At 43.9% G+C, this 15450-nt stretch overlaps 1 pseudogene across 1 annotated transcript in view; it reads left to right on the forward strand.

The window, feature by feature from the left end:
• The window catches only part of LOC110504214 (phospholipase DDHD1-like), a 62953-nt pseudogene extending 50435 nt beyond the window's left edge, over window positions 1–12518 (forward strand). Inside the window, exons 7-15 of the transcript XR_016491552.1 lie at window positions 5990–6085; window positions 6534–6640; window positions 6735–6997; window positions 7189–7247; window positions 7375–7523; window positions 9972–10036; window positions 10141–10312; window positions 11215–11424; window positions 11683–12518. The product of XR_016491552.1 is annotated as a phospholipase DDHD1-like (transcript). The remainder of the gene's footprint in view (window positions 1–5989; window positions 6086–6533; window positions 6641–6734; window positions 6998–7188; window positions 7248–7374; window positions 7524–9971; window positions 10037–10140; window positions 10313–11214; window positions 11425–11682) is intronic.
• Window positions 12519–15450: the final 2932 nt, after the last annotated feature.

The following is a 15450-nucleotide window of genomic DNA, read 5'->3' on the forward strand; positions in this document are numbered from 1 at the left end:
GACCCACACCGCGTCTCACAAAGACATGGCGGTTGGAACCAAAAATCTCCAAATTGGACTCCAGACCAAAGGACACATTTCCACCTTTCTAATGTCCATTGCTTCTTATTAGCAAGTCTCTTCTTATTATTGGTTTCCTTTTATTAGTGACGACTTTGTTCTCCTCTGAACAGTTGATGTTGAGATGTGTTGTCACGGTCGTCATAAAGAGGAGACCAAGGCGCAGCGTGGTGAGCGAGCATAACTATTTAATAAAGAGAGAACACTGAACAGAACAACAAAACAAACCGTGAAGCAATATGGCTAGTGCAGAACAGGCAACTAAACATAGAATAACAACCCACAAAATAACCAAGGAATATGGCTACCATAGACATATAAACACCTAGACTAGCAAAAACCCCTAGACATACAAAACCCCCTAGACAATACAAAAACTAAACAAACCACCCTTGTCACACCCTGACCTAAGCAAATAATAAAGAAAACAAAGATAACTAAGGTCAGGGCGTGACATGTGTCTTTTACTTGAACTCTGAAGCACTTATTTGGCCTGCAATTTCTGAGGCTGGTCACTCTAATGAACTTATTCTCTGCAGCAGAGGTAAATCTGGGACTTCCATTCCTGTGGGGGTCCTTATGAGAACCAGTTTCCTCATAGCACTTGATGTTTTTTGCGACTGCACTTGAAGAAACTTTCAAAGTTCTTGAAATGTACTGGATTGACTGACCATGTCTTAATGATGGACTGTTGATTAGCTTTGCTTGTTTCAGCTGTTCTTGCCATAATATTGACTTGATCTTTTACCAAATTGGGCTATCTTCTGTAAACGCCCCCTACCATTGTCGCAACACAACTGATTGGCTCAAACGCATTAAGAAAGAAAGAAATTCCACAAATTAACTTTTAGCAAGGTACCTGCTATTTGAGATGTATTCCAGGTGACTACCTCAGCAATTGAAATCAAAATGTATTAGTCACATGCGCTGAATACACCTTACAGTGGAATGTTTACTTACGAGCCCCTAACCAACAATGCAGTTTTAAATAAGAAATAAAAATAAGAAGTACAAGTAACATGAATGCAAATGGGTCTCGGTATCCATTTGATTAGATGTTCAGTAGTCTTATGGTTTGGGGGTAGAATCTGTTTAGATGCCTCTTGGACCTAGACTTTGTGCTCTGGTACTGCTTGCCGTTCGGTAGCAGAGAGAACAGTCTGTGACTAGTGTGGCTGGAGTCTTTGACAATTTTTAGGGCCTTCCTCTGACACCGCCTGGTATAGAGGTCCTGGATGGCAGGAAGCTTTGCCCCAGTGATGTACTGGGCCGTACCCACTACCCTCTGTAGTGCCTTGCGGTCGGAGGCCGAGCAGTTGCCATACCAGGCAGTGATGCTCTCGATGGTGCAGCTGTAGAACCTTTTGAGGATCTGAGGACCCATGCCAAATCTTTTCAGTGGCCTCTTCACAACTGTCTTGGTGTGCTTGGACCATGTTAGTTTGTTGGTGATATGGACACCAAGGAACTTGAAGCTCACAACCTGCTCCACTGCAGCCCCGTCGATGAGAATGGGGGTGTGCTCAGTCCTCTTTTTCCTGTAGTCCACAATCATCTCCTTTGTCTTGATCACATTGAGGGAGAGGTTGTTTTCAGGGCACCACACGGCCAGGTCCCTATAGGCTGTCTCGTCGTTGTCGGTGATCAGGCCTACCACTTTTGTGTCATCGGCAAACTTCATGATGGTGTTGGAGTCGTGCCTGGCCATGCGGTCATGAGTGAACAAGGAGTACCGGAGGGGACTGAGCACACACCCCTGAGGGGCCCCTGGGTTGAGGATCAGCATGTTAGATGTGTTGTTACCTATCCTTACCACCTGGGGGCGGTCCTTCAGGAAGTCCAGGATCCAGTTTCAGAGGGAGGTGTTTAGTCCCAGGATCCTTAACTTATCGATGATGTTTGTGGGAACTATAGTGTTGAACGCTGAGCTGTAGTCAATGAACAGAATTCTCACATAGGTGTTCCTTTTGTCCAGGTGGGAAAGGGCAGTGTGGAGGGCAATACAGATTGCATCATCTGTGGATCTGTTGGGGTGGTATGCTAATTGGAGTGGGTCTAGGGTTTCTGGGATAATGGTGTGATGTGATGTGAGCCATGACCAGCCTTTCAAAGCACTTCATGGTTAAAAACGTGAGTGCTACGGGTCAGTTTTCATTTAGGCATGTTACCTTGGTGTTCTTGGGCACAGGGACTATGGTGATCTGCTTAAAACATGTTATTACAGACTCGGACAGGGAGAGATTGAAAATGTCAGTGAAGACACTTGCCAGTTGGTCAGTGCATGCTCGCAAAACACACCCTGATAATCCATCTGCCCTGCGGCCTTGTGAATGTTGACCTGTTTAAAGGTCTTACTCACATCGGCTGTGGAGAGCGTGATCACAGAGTTTTCCAGAACAGCTGGGGCTCTCATGCATGTTTGTGTTATTTGTCTCGAAGTGAGCATTGTAGTTTAGCTCGTCTGGTAGGCTCGTGTCACTGGGCAGCTCTCGGTTGTGCTTCCCTTTGTAGTCTGTAATGGTTTGCAAGCCCTGCCACATCCAACGAGCATCAGAGCTGGTGTAGGACGATTCAATCTTAGTCCTGTATTGATGGTTCGTCGAAGGGCTAAGCGGGATTTCTTATAAGCTTCCGGGTTCTGATCCCGCTCCTGTAAAGCAGAAGCTCTAGCCTTTAGCTCAGTGCGAATGTTGCCTGTAACCCATGGCTTCTGGTTGGGGCATGTATGTACAGTCACTGTGGGGGCGATGTCATCGATGTACTTATTGATGAAGCCAATGACTGATGTGGTGTACTCCTCAATGCCATCGGAGGAAACCCGGAACATATTCCAGTCTGTGCAACAAAACATTCCTGTAGCTTAGCATCTGCTTCAACTGACCACTTTTCTATTGATCGAGTCACTGTTGCTTCCTGCTTTAATTTTTTCTTGTAAGCAGAATTCACGAGGTCAGATTTATCAAATGGAGGGCTAGGGAGAGCTTTGTATGCGTCTCTGTGTGTGGAGTAAAGGTGGTCCAGAGTTATTTTTTTATTTTATTTTTTCCCCTCTGGTTGCACATTTAACATGGTCCCAAATGTTTTTGCTTGTCAGCAATGACGTTTTCAAGATATTTAACTTTCAAAATACAGAAATCATCCCCGTATGATGCTGTTTGCATCAAATGATGCCGCGTATATGATGTAAAACGCAGCATCATACAGGGATGATTTCTGTATTTTGAAAGTTACATACAGTATCCTGAAAACGTAATTACTCACAAGCAAAACATTTTGAGGCCATGTCAACAATGGACCAATGAAACAAATACCAACATTTTTAATTTTTAATAGTATGTTGCTCAACGAGAATAGACTATGCAGCTGCCAGCACCTCAAACATGTTGACCCATTTACGTCATCACCCCAGTATTCCTACCATCAGAGTAAGACGGAAACACAAAGAAACAACACATTGTCTCCCCTCTGCATTCAAGCAGCCCTTGGTAGCTGATTCTGACCGGGCCAAAGAAATTACAAGAGCGATAGGTAGGCTATGCTTTATATTTTTGGTTTATAGCTGCGGATATGCGGCCATTCTAAATGGTTGAGAATAGGGGGTTTTAGCACCTTGTGAAAGTGCTTAAGACACGTTATGAACTTCCCTCTTGCACCCATTTCAGCAAACAGGTAGTACCTGCTCTATTCTAAGTAAACCAAAGTCAAAGTTTTTAATTAATTGGCCACCATGTGCAATGCCAAGCGTCGGCTGGAGTGTGTTGCGCTTATTTCACAGTGACAGCCCGTCACATTTCACTGAGTGGGAGATGTACCGTGCCACAGACACACACCCTTTATGAGAGTCCGCATCTGTCACTGAAGGAGGCAGTGTCATGGTGCGTTCGTAACCAGGTGGAAAGTGGGAATTTACCACATACGACTGGGAAAAATCCACTTGAACTGGCCTCAAACTGGTTAAAACTAGTGGGAAACTCCTCTATCACCCACTTCTTCCATATGCTGACCTCTGACATCGCCTACTAATGAAATGGCCTCTTAACAGCTTTTGTCGACAGTTAAATGCATCAACAAAACATTATTTAAAAAAGCAATCTATGAATGTATTTTTTAAACTCTGGAAATTGTTTACAAGCATGATATCTGTACTTCTAGTTTGTGATTGACACAACTTGTTGGCCATTAGCCAATCAGTGTTTCTCAACAAGTTCAAATCCCATGAATGCGCCTAAGTGATATTAACGACCTCCAAACTCCCACATGGTCGCAGACCAGTTTCCACTGTCCTGAAACTGAACCGTGACCCCCCCCAAAACCTCAATACGTACCAAACCGTGGGTTTGGTGAACCTTTACATAGCTAATAGATACACTACATGGTCAGAAGTATGTGGACATCCATTCAAATTAGTGGATTAGGCTATTTCAGCCACACCTATTGCTGACAGGTGTATAAAATCGAGTACACAGCCTTACAATCTCCATGGGAAAACATTGGCAGTCGAGTGGCCTGTACTGAAGACCTCAGTGACTATCAACGTGGCACCGTCATAGGAAGCCACCTCCAACAAGTCAGTTTGTCAAATTTCTGCCCTGCTAGAGCTGCCCCGGTCAACTGTAAGTGCTGTTATTGTGAAGTGGAAACATCTAGGAGCAACAACGGCTCAGCTGCGAAGTGGTAGGCCACACAAGCTTGAAAATAAAATAAAAGAGAGTTTCACACTCTAGGAGCTCAGATGCAAAAATTGTATTACCAACATTTCGACAGCCAAGCTGTCTTCATCAGGGCAGGCCACACAAGCTCAGGGTAGGCCACACAAGCTCAGGGTAGGCCACATAAGCTCACAGAACGTGTAAAAATCATGCCGTCTGCTCCAAACTGAGTTCCAAACTGCCTCTGGAAATCAAATCAAATCAAAGTTGATTTCTCTCCTTCCAGATCTCTCCTTCCATACCTCTCATTCCATACATCTCCTCTTACCTCTCCTTCCATACCTCTCCTCTCACCTCTCCTTCCATACCTCTCCTCTCACCTCTCCTTCCATACCTCTTCTCTCACCTCTCCTTCCATACCTCTCCTTCCATATCTCTCCTTCCATACCTCTCACCTCTCCACTAATAATAATGGCTGCTTGTTCTGAGTGGCAGGGCAGTAAGGACAGCCTCTCTGTATGATCCTCCTCATGTGTTAGAGGGGGTTTGCGTTAAGACCATTAAAGCCAGTACAGTGACCCCATTCACCAATTAGCCACTTGAGATAAACTGTGCTAGCCCACGCTAGGTTATCCTGCTAGCCTCTTTAGCATAAACGCCTACTATACAGGTGCATAGAAGCCCACCAGAAAGACTGCATGAAAGACTGCATTAGTGACAGGCAGAGTCACAGACCAGTTCACCTAAGGCCGATGTCACTCCCAGGTCGTCCCTGTTATGTCAACAGCAGCCACTCTCCCATTGTTTGTGTATCTAACATAGTACACTAACGTAGCCTGCTAGCAGCCATTGAGAGTAAATGGACTGCGTCAGTGAGTGGTGAAATGGACACACGTCATCCCTCTCAAACACAGTCATTAAGTGAAAGGCAGAGCAAACACAAGGCACAAAGGATTCCCTGGTTGACTTGGAGAGGGGTAGACTAGTAGACAGTGTATGGACCACATTGTAAAGCCATTCATTCATTCATTCACCCAGCGGTAATGAGGTATCGTCTGGTAGCCTGCTGCGAGGATGATTACTTGCAATGAAATGTGATGTTAGGTTGATGCCCTGTTTGTCTCTGTTTTTAGAGCTTTAGGACACGTAGATTAAAGGCTATCCAGAGAATAAGACCATTTTCAAGACCGAACAGCAAGAAACTATTCTTACGCACATAGCAATTAAACTGTCTGTGTGTGTGTCGTCTTTGTCATCTGTGTCTGTATGTCCAGGCCAAGTAAGGAAGATGGAGGATAAGCACTTTTCAGAGCACACAGAGGAGTATGTGAACTTCCTGCCTGTGGAGTGGCGCTCCAAACTGGCACTGGATGGGGGTAAGGGGTGTGTTTGCTCGTGCGCAGTGTGTCCTTGATCCCAATTGAGCTGAGAGAGCAGCTGCTGTCGTCCACTAGCTTCCAGGAGGTGACACCCACCTTGTGATGGCATGCTGAATTTAGGTCACACTTGTGGAACCACAAGCCAGACGGATAGGCTACATCTCTCACATGGAGTTCCGTGTGCTGTCCTCTGCCCTACTCCTGTCCTGTCTCCTACGCCCTTTAATTTCCTATTCTGTCTACAATGCACATACAGTACTGAGTATTCAACATCTATACAAGTCTTAGGCCTTAACTGTTTCAGCCAAGTGAATGGAAGGTTGATCTGAATACAAATAGATCTGTAGAAGTATAGAGGATTAACAAAGGCTTACTCATAAAAACTATCCACAGTCAGACATATATTTGTATATTTTATTGATGGTTGAATCGTGTGAATCTGTAGATACGGTGGACTCCATCACACCAGACAAGGTACGAGGACTGAGAGACCTGCTCAACAGCAGTGCCATGAACATTATGTACTACACCAGTCCCTTGTACAGGGACAAGGTGAGACTGAAACACACACACATTGGGTTTAAGTCTTCATCTCACTTGACAACCGTATTGGCCCTGGCTAATTGATACCACCCTTCATCTCCAGATCACCAGGGGCCTGACGTCAGAGCTGAACCGAATCTACACCCTGTTCTGCTCCAGGAACCCTGAGTTTGAGGAGAAGAGGGGCAAGGTGTCCATCGTGTCGCACTCCCTGGGCTGCGTGATCACCTTTGACATCATGACAGGCTGGGACCTGGTGAGGTTCTGTTTGCAGGAGCACCAGGAGCTGGAGGAGGAGCTGGACCTGAGATGGGTCTCCTACGAGGAGAGACGCCTGCTGGAGCAGCTGTAGCTCACTAGGAACCGGTAGGCAGGGTGGTAGGTAGTGGGGAGTGTGTGGTTTGTCTCTTTGTCACAGTTGAGATGGCCACCTAAACTGTTTCTACAGACAGTTAGGTAGTGTGTGTGTAGGAAGGAGTGGGGTGTGAGTGGTGTAGGTATTTTGTTAGCAGTCTGAATACTAACAGTATTACTGAAACTCACTCTCTACTTCTCAGGTTACTAGAGCTGGAAGATCATCCGCTAGCACCCCCTGCTCTGAAATTTAAGGTACACTGCTAACTGCTCAAAAGCAATACCTTCAACCCGGGACACAGGATCCAGGGTGATAATGGCAGAAAGTAACAAGATGACTAAGCAAATTACTGAAGGAAAGATGGTGTCTGTTTCCTCCTCTTCCCCAGGTGGAGAATCCTTCTGTATGGGCTCTCCCCTGGTGGTGTTCCTGGCCCTGAGAGGGATTAGACCAGGGAACAGTGGAGAACAGGACCACATTCTGCCTCGCTGCATCTGCCAGAGGCTCTTCAACGTCTTCCACCCCACAGACCCCGTGGTGAGACACAGAGACAGACAAACACACACACTATTCTTTACAGTCCTGGAGAGCTGAATGACTTTGTTTTTTTGTCTGTCTCTCTCTAGCCGTGCCATTCCCCTTACCTCACAGCTCCTTCATGCTTATCTAAGAGCCTTTATCATCTTAAGGATTGTTGGGAAAATTAACACACAGGGACACTCGATATCAAATCTTAAATTAATCATTCAGTTTATTGTCAGCGTGCTGAAGAGGTTCCAACCAACTCAATGCGCCACTGTACACGTCAATCAGGAGCTCTGCCTGGGGCAGTCTCAGCAGTTGTCTTTATATACAGCTATACACAGACAAGTTATATCTGCATGATTTAGAATAATGAATCATTACCGTTTTGTTTCATCCGTGTGACCGACCAATACTGGTTCATAACATGTGACCGACCAATACTGGTTCATAACATGTGACCGACCAATACTGGTTCATAACATGTGACGACCAATTCTGGTTCATAACATGTGACAGACCAACACCTCACGAGGCTTCTCCTCTCTAAGCTGAGACCTTGAAACTGAGAACTTTCGTTCGTTCTCAAAACAAGATCTGGGCGTACTGCCAAATCGCAGCTACTGATAGTGAGGATTTGTACAGTCTGCCACTTGCAAGAATACATACAGTGCCTTGCGAAAGTCTTCGGCCCCCTTGAACTTTGCGACCTTTTGCCACATTTCAGGCTTCAAACATAAAGATATAAAACTGTATTTTTTTGTGAAGAATCAACAACAAGTGGGACACAATCATGAAGTGGAACGACATTTATTGGATATTTCAAACTTTTTTAACAAATCAAAAACTGAAAAATTGGGCGTGCAAAATTATTCAGCCCCCTTAAGTTAATACTTTGTAGCGCCACCTTTTGCTGCGATTACAGCTGTAAGTCGCTTGGGGTATGTCTCTATCAGTTTTGCACATCGAGAGACTGAAATTTTTTCCCATTCCTCCTTGCAAAACAGCTCGAGCTCAGTGATGTTGGATGGAGAGCATTTGTGAACAGCAGTTTTCAGTTCTTTCCACAGATTCTCGATTGGATTCAGGTCTGGACTTTGACTTGGCCATTCTAACACCTGGATATGTTTATTTTTGAACCATTCCATTGTAGATTTTGCTTTATGTTTTGGATCATTGTCTTGTTGGAAGACAAATCTCCAGCCCAGTCTCAGGTCTTTTGCAGACTCCATCAGGTTTTCTTCCAGAATGGTCCTGTATTTGGCTCCATCCATCTTCCCATCAATTTTAACCATCTTCCCTGTCCCTGCTGAAGAAAAGCAGGCCCAAACCTTGATGCTGCCACCACCATGTTTGACAGTGGGGATGGTGTGTTCAGGGTGATGAGCTGTGTTGCTTTTACGCCAAACATAACGTTTTGCATTGTTGCCAAAAAGTTCAATTTTGGTTTCATCTGACCAGAGGAGCTTCTTCCACATGTTTGGTGTGTCTCCCAGGTGGCTTGTGGCAAACTTTAAACAACACTTTTTATGGATATCTTAAAGAAATGGCTTTCTTCTTGCCACTCTTCCATAAAGGCCAGATTTGTGCAATATACGACTGATTGTTGTCCTATGGACAGAGTCTCCCACCTCAGCTGTAGATCTCTGCAGTTCATCCAGAGTGATCATGGGCCTCTTGGCTGCATCTCTGATCAGTCTTCTCCTTGTATGAGCTGAAAGTTTAGAGGGACGGCCAGGTCTTGGTAGATTTGCAGTGGTCTGATACTCCTTCCATTTCAATATTATCGCTTGCACAGTGCTCCTTGGGATGTTTAAAGCTTGGGAAATATTTTTGTATCCAAATCCGGCTTTAAACTTATTCACAACAGTATCTCGGACCTGCCTGGTGTGTTCCTTGTTCTTCATGATGCTCTCTGCGCTTTTAACGGACCTCTGAGACTATCACAGTGCAGGTGCATTCATACGGAGACTTGATTACACACAGGTGGATTGTATTTATCATCATTAGTCATTTAGGTCAACATTGGATCATTCAGAGATCCTCACTGAACTTCTGGAGAGAGTTTGCTGCACTGAAAGTAAAGGGGCTGAATAATTTTGCACGCCCAATTTTTCAGTTTTTGATTTGTTAAAAAAGTTTGAAATATCCAATAAATGTTGTTCCACTTCATGATTGTGTCCCACTTGTTGTTGATTCTTCACAAAAAAATACAGTTTTATATCTTTATGTTTGAAGCCTGAATGTGGCAAAAGGTCGCAAAGTTCAAGGGGAGCGAATACTTTCGCAAGGCACTGTAAATTAATTACTTAGAACAGCACATGAATGGAACACAGAAATTCGTTATAAGAATAGCACAAACATAAAAATGTCCCTTAAAGGATGATTAGACCCAGGGTTTTTTCCTGACCAGAGGAAAGACAAGGTGCTAGACTGACTGTGACTGGTTTGTCCTTGCTGCAGGCTTACAGACTGGAGCCCCTCATCCTTAAACATTACAGCAACATTGGACCTGCACAGATACACTGGTAAGATATCATTCATTCTCCCAAGGTGAATCTGTATATTACACACAAACTGCTGAAACTCCTACTTTCTGTACGGACAGTGACAGGTATTTTTCTTCTCCCAGGTGTAGTGCTGTAGACCCCCGCCATACGATGAGATCCGGCCAACCTTCATCAATCCACAGAAGGACCCGACGTCAGACACAGAGAGCATCCCCAGCCCCTTCACTTCCCCTGTCCTAGCCAGGAAATACTACGGAGAGTCTATCGCCAGCATGGGCAAGGCCAGCATTCTGGGTACGTCTGTCAGTCCTCTGGTTGATTCTCTGTATAGAACCTTTTTGCACATTATTATTAACTTAAATAATTGAATATGAGTGCCTTCATTACCTGTGTACATGATGCAGATTCACACTCGAGGTGGTCCAAAGCTAGAAGGGATAGAATTAAACAGCAGGTTCCCATAGATTTTACAGTCAATCATTTGTACAGCAGATATTTGTAGACAGCACAACATGTCATGAGCAGACAAAGCAGATTCAAAAGTACATCAGCATGTGCTCAGCCTCTTGTGATGGAGTTGTCATCTATTATTGGACTCACTCAATAGCATTTCCCTCACAGACCCACCTGTCGGATAATTTATGACATAGGCAACACTGCTGTCTTGTGGAGAGAGCATGTAAAGACCAGAGCCGTACTACTGGGTTAGTCTCCAAAACTCCACCCTAGGCAACAGATTAAGGTCTGGTTTCAATGACGGACTCTTGGCAACTTTCATAAGCAAAAGAGGGTAGATCCTCTTCCGAGAGACAACTCTCCCAACAAATCACGAGGCAGACATGCCAGAACGTCGCGATTGGAAACCAAATTTGTCAGGGAAAAGCTTTTTTGGTTTTAGTGAAGTTAGTTGCACTCATTAAAAGATAATCTCTTCATCTTGCTAGATACTATTTAGTATTTTATTCAAGCGGATAAGGTAGTGACGTAGTTCCTCTATGCCAAACTGATTTCTATTACTTACAAACCTGTTAAGCCGGAGCCGGGGAGGTAACCTGGATGTCTAGAGTCTAGGGTTAACTTCACCCTGTCTGAAATTAATGTCTCTCCCTCCCTCTCTCTGTGTGTCTTGCTCTCTCCCTCCCTCTCTCTCTGTGTCTAACTCTCTCTCTGTCTTTCCGTCTTCGCTCTCTGTGTAGGAGCGGCCAGTATAGGTAACAGTATATGGAAGGGGATAGGAGGGATACTGTTCTCCCGGTTCTCCCGCTCCGCGCCCTCCGGAGTGTCCTTTGGCATCGAGGGCGGGACCCCAGAGGGAGAGGAGCCTAAGAGGACAGTCGACGGCCAATCAGCTTACTGCCTTTTGTCCACCTTGTCCCTGTCTCCTTCCACCCTCACAGACCCCTCAGGTTTGTTCAGCTGCATTTCAACCCAAATTACACTTTCAGGAATAATTGTATTGTAGTCCATGTAATAACAAGTGCCTTTTCATAATATTTGCCACCCTTGACCCCCCAGAGTTTTTATATATATAAAAAGGAGAATGAATACATAATGCTAATTCACAGAGTTAATTACCCTTTTGAATCTGTAGCAGTTAAGTTTGTGCAGTATACAGTAGATGGTCTAAAATGTATTCCCACAGTGAATCTATCTCTGTTCTACAGTGGAAATAGAGCGCCACATCGATTTTGAACTCCGTGAGGGCCTTGTGGAGAGCCGCCATTGGTCAGCGATGACCTCACATACAGCCTATTGGGTCTCACACGATATTGCGCTCTTCCTACTGGCGTTCATATACAAGCAGGCCAACGTGCCGCCACCCACAGAAGACAGTCCTGACCCAGAGTAAACACACAGAGAGAGACTCCATGTCCACACTCACACAACACAGCATCTTTATCACCCTCTGTTACTCCATTCTCTCTGTTTTTATACTGACACATCTCTACTAACACACAGACTTTGTACTGTTTAGCATGGGATGGATACACACTCACCCAAGGGTGACACATTGGATTATGCCCCCCGAAGGATCCTTATATCCCCCATGCTCTATGAAGCATGGGGGATGGTAGGATCCTCTATGTATCCTCCCAGCCAGTCCAGCCGCCAACGAGTATGTCAGAGATTCCATTGCACACTACCGAAGGGATGTCCTCTTCCTCGAAGATCACTGTCTGAAACTGCTGCCCTCCTGGATGTACCCATCTCCAACTCCCCCCATGTGTAGCAGCCATGGTTCAGCCCAACCCAAATATTTTCTCTCCTCCACAGACCTTGGAGGAGAGGATGTACAAGTCAGCCTGGCCCCCTCAGTAAACTCCCTCATCCTCACTGGTCTGTCTCTTCTTACTCTATGCTTCTATCTACAAGGACCTGGGCTGAATACTGGGACCCTTAGTCTCAACCTACAATATGTCACTGTCTGAGCAAACTCAATGCAACTTTCAAAGTGGTCTAAACTTTATTTATATCTTAAAATGTTAATAAATTACCCTAAGAAAATAATACGGCACAGTTCATATTTTTCTCTTTGTTTTGGAAATGTAAAAAAAGGGGAGATTATGATCTTGTCTCTAGTTTTTATTTTGATATTCCACAAGGACGCTGTACCTCTATTACCATGTGACTATCAAGTGACTTTTACATAGAAGTATTGATCTACAAAAAGCCATTTTAGTATTTTTGTTTTTGCACGACAAAGTGACAAGATGACTGTATACACATACGTAAACCAGATGCGTGCGTGCGCAAATTGATTTTGTCCCCCCCCACCAAATACGATCACAACACGCAGGTTGAAATATCAAAACAAACTCTGACCCAATTATATTCATTTGGGGACAGGTTGAAAAGCATTAAACATTTATGGCAATTTAGCTAGTTAGCTTGCAGTTGCTAGCTAATTTGTCCTATTTAACTAGCTAGCTTGCTGTTGCTAGCTAACTTGTCCTAAAATATAAACGTTAAGTTGTTATTTGACCTGAAGTGCAAGATCCTCTCCTCCGACAATTAATCCACACATAAAACGGTCAACCGAATCGTTTCTAGTCATCTCTCAATCCAGGCTACTTTTTCTTCTTTGGACTTTATATGGAGATTGGCAATTTAGCATTCATAAAAGGTGCTTAACCACAACCGACCTCAATTCATCTTTCAATCACCCATATGGGTATATGTTCCTAAAAACCAATGAGAAGATGGCACATGGGTATATGCTTCTAAAAACCAATAAGGAGATGGGAGAGGCAGGACTTGCAGCGCGTTCTGCGACACAAATAGAATCAACTTCTATTTTAGCGCCTGGCAACGCAGACACTCGTTGGCAGTATGGATGATTGAATAACATGTATGTGTACATTTATTTTGCAAAGCACATGACGTGTCTGGTTTGGGCATGGTGTAAAATTACCTTATGTCTTTGGTTTAATAATTGAATGGTGATGTGGCGCAAATTGTTTGTTTTTGTTATGAGGTACATCTTTGGCTCCAACGAGTGAGGAACAACGGCTTGACTCACTTGACCTTCAGATGACGTTCACACAATGTCAGCAGGACATTCAAGTGACAGACGTACATCCATGTGAAAGTCAAGCTTGACAAGTGTAACTTACCTTATTGTCATTAAGTTTCTCTTTTAGTCCTACCAGGAACCATGTAGATCCCTGTATGGAGATCTAAAATGTACCCTCCATTTTATGTTATAGGGCAACTTTTCAATCTAAACAAAACACAGGTGAAATCAGTTCTGTTCAGACGGATAGTAGGAAGTCTGACAAGCTCCCTTTGTATGCGATTCAAGTGTCCAATCAAAAGAGGGATCATGTCAATGTTTCAGTCTGTGGTTGGACAGAGGAGCTGTCACTCAGAGGTTCAAGCCAGTAGGAGCACTTCTCAGAAACCCTGAGAAGGTCATAAACAGAAAGTGACCTTCAGGTGCCTACTATTTGCATTGATCCTGAGATAAATCAAAAAGAAAGGATGTATATATTTTTTTTATCCAATTAATTTTTCATTACCATTTAAAAAAAATCTGTAGTAGTGTTAACGTAGATCCCGGAGTCCAGCAGGTGGCCAAATATCTCTTTAATGTCACTAAGTTATTCTGTCTGCTTCACTCTTAGTGGCTAAGCTAGTATGAACAGAGCATGTTGAAATCCAATGGCATTTTCCCTCTAGTAAAGGGCTTCAGGTCAGAGTTACTCAGCTTTAGTTGCTTTTTCCACAAACAATATGCAAAACTAAACAAGCTCAGTATATATTTTATGGCCCCCAAAAAGAAACATGATGCCTGAATCACTTTGCATCCCATGTGGTCATTTTAAATGTGAATGTGTCTCTCATGGGTGTTATTGCAGTGTTCCCAACAGACCTCTGAAATCCTGAAGCTGCATTCAGATGGTCTGGCGCTAGCTGCTCACTATCTAAAAACACATCCCACACAGCATTTGTTTTTTATATCAGCAGTTGTATAAGATGATGGATGCAGGATGATGAAATGCAACTAACCTCAAATGAATGTGTGTGCTGCTGACTGCACTTTGTCATTGTAGAGTTCCCTATATGTCTTGTTCTTTGTCTTTAAAATAAGTCTCATTTGAGTTGTCTAATAATCTGTATGGCACAAGCTAACTGTCCCAGTGGTCTCGTAGTCCACAGAATGGATTTATTTGAGTAGTTTTTAATGTAGATGCATGATGTGTATGAGAGTGGGACCTATTTTGTGAAGCGGACTTGGACCAGACTGCCTTGTAGAGGACCAGAGAACAACTTGAAGTCATGGACAATAAGGGAAAATGACTTGGAATTGTTCAGAGTGAAGGATGATGTTGGACCTTGCACATTCTCAATGGCTTGAAATTGCACAGTCCCCCTTTTAGACATGGCTTGAAATTGCACAGTACCCCTTTTAGACATGGCTTGAAATTGCACAGTACCCCTTTTAGACATGGCTTTAAATTGCACAGTACCCCTTTTAGACATGGCTTTAAATTGCACAGTACCCCTTTTAGACATGGCTTGAAATTGCACAGTACCCCTTTTAGACATGGCTTTAAATTGCACAGTACCCCTTTTAGACATGGCTTGACATTGCACAGTATCCCTTTTAGACATGGCTTGAAATTGCACAGTACCCCTTTTAGACATGGCTTGAAATTGCACAGTACCCCTTTTAGACATGGCTTGAAATTGCTTTTGTGTGTTTTTGTTAAATGTCAATCACAAACAAAGGTGAAAACTTCCTCGTTTCTGCCATCTAAATCAAGTTGTTTCCACATTGGGCAGTCATGCAACTATTCTCTCTTATAAAGCGTTTGAACACTCCCTACCATGTTTTGAGTGTACTGATCAAGGACAGTTCAACTGATGTCTCTGCATGCTAAAATGATACGGGCTGGGTATGGGGGCAATTTACAATGATGGTTGGAGGA

This window comes from Oncorhynchus mykiss, chromosome 25, assembly GCF_057628025.1.
Source record: "Oncorhynchus mykiss isolate SJ-2025 chromosome 25, ASM5762802v1, whole genome shotgun sequence".
In the NCBI taxonomy this organism is placed as follows: Eukaryota; Metazoa; Chordata; class Actinopteri; order Salmoniformes; family Salmonidae; genus Oncorhynchus; species Oncorhynchus mykiss.